This window comes from Mustela nigripes, chromosome 8 (assembly GCF_022355385.1).
Source record: "Mustela nigripes isolate SB6536 chromosome 8, MUSNIG.SB6536, whole genome shotgun sequence".
Lineage (NCBI taxonomy): Eukaryota > Metazoa > Chordata > Mammalia > Carnivora > Mustelidae > Mustela > Mustela nigripes.
The window spans coordinates 1,775,522-1,782,095 of NC_081564.1; positions in this window are offsets into that span (position 1 = coordinate 1,775,522).

Consider the following 6,574-nt stretch of genomic DNA (forward strand, 5'->3'; position numbering starts at 1 on the left):
CGGAATAGATTTCCTTACACAAACTTTACCACATTAAAAAAAGAAAAAAAGACAATTTCCCCAAAATAAAAAAAGAGCAAAGGTGGCCCGGACTCATGTTCCTCTAAATCTTTTGAAAATATTTAGACATTTCCCAGAACACGGAGGCAGACCCAAATCCATAAGGAGGGCACTGCGCTTCGGTGACTACTGCTGAACACTTGTGCATTCCAGGATGCCAACTGTATACAACTTCTAGAGAAGACGACCAGTGCCGCCGCTCCTGAGGCCAGCAGCGTCGCGGCAAAACCAGACGAAGACGTGACGAGGAATCCACAGACCAGGAGCACCAGGAATTCTTTTAAAAACCCTTAATTAAATAGTAGCAGACAAAATCCTGCCATGTAGAAAAAGGCTGAGGGGTGCACTAGGCCCGGCTGGGGCTCATCCCAGGAATGAAGGCGCCCTAACTTTCTGAGTAAAAAGGCAACACCCTGTACCCGTGGCCCAGAAGACACAGTCTGTCCTTCGATGCAGGGAAAAGCGCTGCACAAAGTTCGATCTCTGGTCAGGAAACAAGACCAAGAAAGGAATTCGTCTTGACTTGATGGACTTCGCAGCCAAGACCGTGCTTAACGGTGGACGTCCGGCCGCATCCCGCTTCCCGTCCGGGCCAGCGCGAGGCGGCCCGCTTGGCTTTTTGCGCGCAACGCAGCACGTGCCGCACCGGAGAGCTTCGGCGTGGTAAGGAGAGAGAAGTGCTTCGCTTTGGAAAGGAAGAAGCGACACGGTCTTGGCAGAGGACGCGATTGTGTATTTGGAAAGTGCTGAGACAGCTCCAAAACGCTGCTGGGACCCAGAAGTGGATTTGGCAAGGTGACAGCCCAGGAGGTCGACATATGCAGCTCGCTGCTGTTTCTGTGAGCTAGCAGGGAACAATTAGAACAGAAGTTAAAACACAAACGGAAGCGGTAGAATAATAAAAAACGCAGGTAATTCGTTATATTAGCATCAAAACCACAATGTACGAGCAAGACCCGTGTGCTGAAAATCAGAGAGCGCTGCCTAGAAATGAAAGGGCTCTTCAGCAGAGATACACAGAACACGTTCGTGGTTTAGAAAATGTATTATTCTTAAATTCCTGATTTTCCCCCCAAGTAGATCTGTTGATTCAGTGAGAGGCCAGTCAAAAATCCCAACGGGCTTTTGCTAGAAATTGATGAGCTGATTTTAAAAATGAGGCAGAAATGCAAATGACCTGTGATGGCCAGGGTGGTTTTGAAAAAGACGAACGAAAAGTCAGAAGACTCCCATGGCCTGATTTTGAGACTTCAAGGCCGCGGCTATCAAGACAGTGTTGTTGTTGTGTAAAATGTGGACATTGAAGTCACTGGAACAAACCAGAGGGTCCAGAAGTGCACACAGAGACATGTGGCGCTTTCCTCTGTAGCAAAGGTGCCAAGGTAGCTGGGAAGAGAAATACAGTGTTTTCTGGAAATGTGGCAGAAAGAGCTAATTATGATGGGGAGAAACCGTCCCTTATCTCACGCGGCACACAAAAATTAATTCCAAACACAGTCACAGTTCTAAATGAAAAAGTTGAAACACTAAAGCTTCTAGAAGAAAATGGAAAAATTTGGCCAGAGAGATGTCTTATATAGGACACAAAAAGCACAAACAAAAAACCCCCAAAACAAAACAAAACAAAAAAACCCTGATAATTGGATTTCGTCAAATTTGAAAACTTCTTGGGGTGCCTGGGTGATTCGGGTTAAGCGTCTGCCTTCGGCTCAGGTCATGATCTCAGGGTCCTGGGATCGAGTCCCACATCAGGCTCCATGTGCACTGGGGAGCCTGCTTCTCCCTCTGCCTCCTTCTCTGCCTACTTGTGATCTCTCTGTCAAATAAATAAGTAAAATCTTTTAAAAAATAAAATAAAATTCTATTGAAGTGAGAGAGAGCATCCCACGTAGGCGTAGCCGTGGAGGTGCTGAACTCAGACGCCTTACAGGGCAGAGCAGGAGGGTGCGTCCCGCAGAAACCGCTGTCAGCTTCTCACACGGTCAGAGATGCTCCGCGTATAGATCTAACGTCTACGCATGCTCCCAAGAGAAACAAAAATACGTGTCCCCATCAAGGCTCCAAAAGAACTTTTTATAGTCCATGACAACAGGCTCAAAGCGAAACACCCAAGTATCAGTCTGTTGAGGACTGAACACGGAAGGCACCCGGGGGGGCCAGCCTTGCAGATCTGCCGCCTGCCCAGACGGACACGGTCTGTCCGGAGCAAAGACACCAGACGCAAAGGAGCACACGCTAGACGATCTTCACTCTCACAGGGTTCAGGGTGGCGGAAGGAAGGCACGTCCGCGGTTGCTTGGGGACAAGGTGGGAAGGACTGTTTGCAACTTGTGGGAGGGCGGAAATCGGTATTTTTCTAAGTCAGAGGGAGGCAGAGACAGGAGTGGACGCGCTGGTCGAAACTCTTCCAGTTGGATTTGCTGATAGTGTAAATTACAGCTCAATAAAATTATGTAGAAAAGTAAAAGTTGCGGTGCCCGGGTGGCTCTGTTGGTGAGGCGTCTGACTCTAGATTTTGGCTCAGGTCATGATCTCAGGGTCGTGGGATGAGCCTTGCATCGGGCTCTGAGTCTGCTTCTCCCTGACCCTTGGCTCCTCCCCCTGCTCACATGTCCTCTCTCTCCAGTAAATAAAATCGTAGAAAAACAGAACAACAAAGTTGGTTGAGAGAGAATGCAAGGAAATACACACATGCACGCACGCTCGCGGTCTCTCTCTCTCTCCCCCAGCCCCGAGCTCAGGCAGGAGTTCTGGGCTCCGGAATGAAGCTTGGAGGCCTGGCCGCTCCCCGGGCAGGTGCAGGCTCCAGGAGGCCAGAGGCCGCCTGTGCCAAAGGCGTCTGTGACCATGCACAGCCGGGACTATCAAGTCCCCGTCCAAGGGGCTCCTTCCTGCCCCGGGCCTGGCCACCCCCAGCCACCCCTGGCACTGCACAGGCAATGGGGGAGCACGGGCAGGGATACGTGGGGCTGGGCCTACCTTCCCGGGTCCCCAGGAAGAAAACAATCCAGTGGCAGCAGAGCCCCTGTCCTGACTTCTCGGGGGCCTGACCAGCTGTTGGCCGCATGGGAGACGTCCAGCTCTCTGCCTGGGGTCCCTTATTCCAGGGTTGCCACCCTGGGAAGACGGGCGTGCACCCATGTCCAGGTCCCAAGCCGAGATGCTCACTGGGCGGGAGTGGGTGGGGCGCAGGCCCTAGTTCTTAGAGCCCCCAGTGGGCGCGCGGACAGCAGGTTGCAGAGTCGAGAGGGTTTCCGGACTGGAACGCGCGTAAGGAACACGGGTGCCGGGTGACTAGGGCCGATTAACGATTTACCAACTCGATAGGGACCTGAGAACCTGCTGTGCCCTGGGCACTGATCTAGAGGCTGGGAAGACAGCAGTGAGCGACACAGTCACGGCCTCCCGGGGCCACACTCGGGAGAAAGAGGGGGTGAAAGCAGGTCAGTCCAGGAAACGCTTCCACAGAGAAGAGCCGTGCGGCTGGACGGAATCACCAAGGGGGTTCGAGCAAACATCAGGGAGGCCCTGGCGGTGCTCCGGCGTGGAACCCGGAGGCACGGAGAAGGCAGGGTGGGGTGGAGGGGGCCGTGGCGGACGGGGCCGCGCGTCCAGGCGCGAGATGGGACGCGCTGCTGGGTGTGCAGCGGGCGCCGGCCGCGGGGCTGGAACTGATCGCGGAGGCGGGTCAGAGGGAACCGGCCGGGAAGCCCTCGGGGCGGCGCAGGTGTCCTGCTCTGAGCCGCCAACTGCCTGCACCTGCGGCCTCGGCGTGGCTCGGGCCGGGCGCAGGTGCGGCCGCTCACGATTCCGGGTGACCTCCCGGCCCGGCCGGCTCTGGTCCTGGCCGCACCGCGCAGAGAGGGCGGAGGGTCCTGGCTCGCCCCGTGCCTGTAAGTTGCCAGGAACGGAACCGGGCGGGAGGCTGGCGGCTTGGTTTCACGACTGGAATGTCCTCTTGCCCCGGCGGTACGTGACTGACCCTCCTCCGCCTTGTCCCTGCTGGCAGAGGAGCCCGGGGAGGAAGGCGGCGTCCGTCGGCGGCAGAGCCCGCTGTCCCTGCCGGAGCCCCGTCTGGGGAGGGGGGGAGGCTCTCGTCCATGGCGGGGGAGCCTAGTCCGTGGGGGGAGCCCAGAGTCCTGGGCGGGGGGGGGGGCGTCCGCGGGGAAGCGGAGGAGCCCTGCTGCCTGCCGGGGAGACCCTTCCGTCGGAGAAACCTGCTGTCTTGGCATTGGCAGAGCCCTCAGTGCGTGGGGGGACCCCCTGGTGGGGGGCGCGATGTCCGCAGGGAGAGCCTCTGTCTGGGGCGGTGGGGGGGGAGCTTTCTGTCCGTGGAATTGGTCGAGCCCTCGGACCTTGAGGGGCGCCCTCAGTCTGCGGGAGGAGCCCACTGTCCGTGCAGGAGCGCACGGTCTAGGGGGGCGCCTTTTGTCTGTGGCAGAGACTTTGGTCTCTGTGGGGGAGGCTTGCTGTCCATGGAACTGGTGGCGTCCGTCTGTCCTTGGGGGGAGCCCTCTGTGGGGGGAAGGCCTCTGTCCATGGAGGGGCGCTTCCAGGTGGGGGAAGCTCACTGTTCATGGAATGGGTGGAGCCCCCTGTCTGTAGAGGGGACCCTCCGTCTGCAGGGGGGCGCTTTGTTCCTGGGGAGAGACCTAGGAGTCGGGGGAAGCTTGCTGCCCATGGATTTGGTGGAGCCCCAGTCTGTGGGCGGAGCCCTCTGTCCAAGAGGGGGGCGCTTTGTTCGTGGGGACAACCTCTGAGTGGGGGGAAGTTTGCTGTCTTTGGAACTGGTGGAGCCCTCGGTCCGGGGCGGGGAGCCCTCTCTGTGAGGGGAAGCTTGTGGTCCATGGGAACGGTGGCGTCCCTCTGTCCTTGGGGGAGCCCTCTGTGGGTGGAAGGAGCCCTTTGTCCATTGGAGGGGAGGCCTCTGTTGGGGGAGCCTTGTGTCCACTGGGGAGACCTCTGTCTGTGGGGGGGGCTCGCTCTCTGTGGGCGAAGCCTGCTGTCCATGGAGTTGGTGGAACCCCATGTCTGTGGACAGAGCCCTCTCTCGGTGGGGGAGCGATTTGTTCATGGGGAGAGACTTCTGAGTGGGGGGAGCCCTCTGTCTGTGGGGGGGACTGGCTATCCATGGATTCGGTGGGGAGAAATCCTCTTTCCATGGGGGCAGCTCTCTGTGGAGGGAGACATGTCTCTGCGGGGGGAGCTTGCTGTCCATGGAGCTGGCGGAAAACCCTATCTGCGGGGAGAGACCTGTGAGTGGGGGGAAGCTTGCTGTCATTGGAATTGGGGGAGCCCTCCGTCTGTGGGGGGAGCCCTGTGTCCTTGGGGGGTTGTCCCTGAGGGGAGCCCTGTGTCTGTGGGGGAAGTCCTCTGCCTGTGGGGGGAGGCTTCTGTCCATGGGGGGAGCCCTCTGTCCATGGGGTGCCTCTCCTCCGTGAGGGGTTGTCATCCCTGAGGGAGCCCTCTGTCTGTGGGGGGAGCCCTCTGTCCGTGGGGCACCTGTTGTCCGTGGGGGGGTGTTGTCCGTGGGGGGATCCCTCTGTCTGTGGGGAAGCCTGTTGTCCTGGAACTGAGGGGCGTAGTGCTGGGGCGCCCATGGTCTGTGGAACTGCGGGACTAGGGGCCACCCTATGCAAAGGGCTGGGAGCGTGGCAGCTGGGGTGGCAGGAGGTGGGGTCCCAGGGGCGACCAGGTTATGGTAAATGGGTCTGAGGTGTCAGAAATGGCTCTGTGAGTCCCTGAGTGCTGGGCAGCCTGGGACATGCCCCAGCGGTCGGCGGGGCCAGGCGGCAGCGTGCGGCGGTGGGGTGGTCCTTGACCGGAGCGCATGCGCCCCCAGGAGCCAGGCCTAACAACCCGAAGGCCCGTCCTGAGGGAAGCAGACGGGTTGAACGACAGGGAGAAGCAAAGGCTCCCGCCCACCATAAAATGGCAGAAAGGGGCCCGTCGGGTCTCTGGTCTCAGCTGGGGCCACACCTGAAGTCTGGGACCCCGAAGAAAATGTCCCCCACCCAGTTGGGTCCCACCGAGCCTGCGGGAGCGGGGGCCGCAGCGGCAGCGGTTTATGCCCTGGAAGGCGGGTTCCCGCGGACCAGACTCCTCGCTGAGGGGCCTCCGGGGACGGGGGACTGCAGGTGTGGACGCCCGCCCCTGGGGACAGCGTGGCCCTCCCGCTGTGTCCCAGGGTGACTGGAGGGCCCGTGCAGAATGAAGCGTGGTCTTGCAGGGACAGACGGGCTCTGGCAGACACGGGGCTGAGCACCCGGTCGCCCAAGGAAACCTCTCCAAAGGGGGGGGGCAGATGTAGGACGAAGCAGTGTCTCCCCACAGACGGCGCCGCGCGGCCCCCTGCCGCCTGCCCCGGGGCGGGATGGCCGCCAGGATCTGGATCTCACCGGGCGGGCAGACGTGGGCTGTGGGACGTGGGGCTGTTCTCCAGCTCCAGCAGCCGCAGGCCTGCGGAAGGTCAAGCGTGGCCAGGGCCTGGGGCAGGGGAGCGCAGAACGTCGGA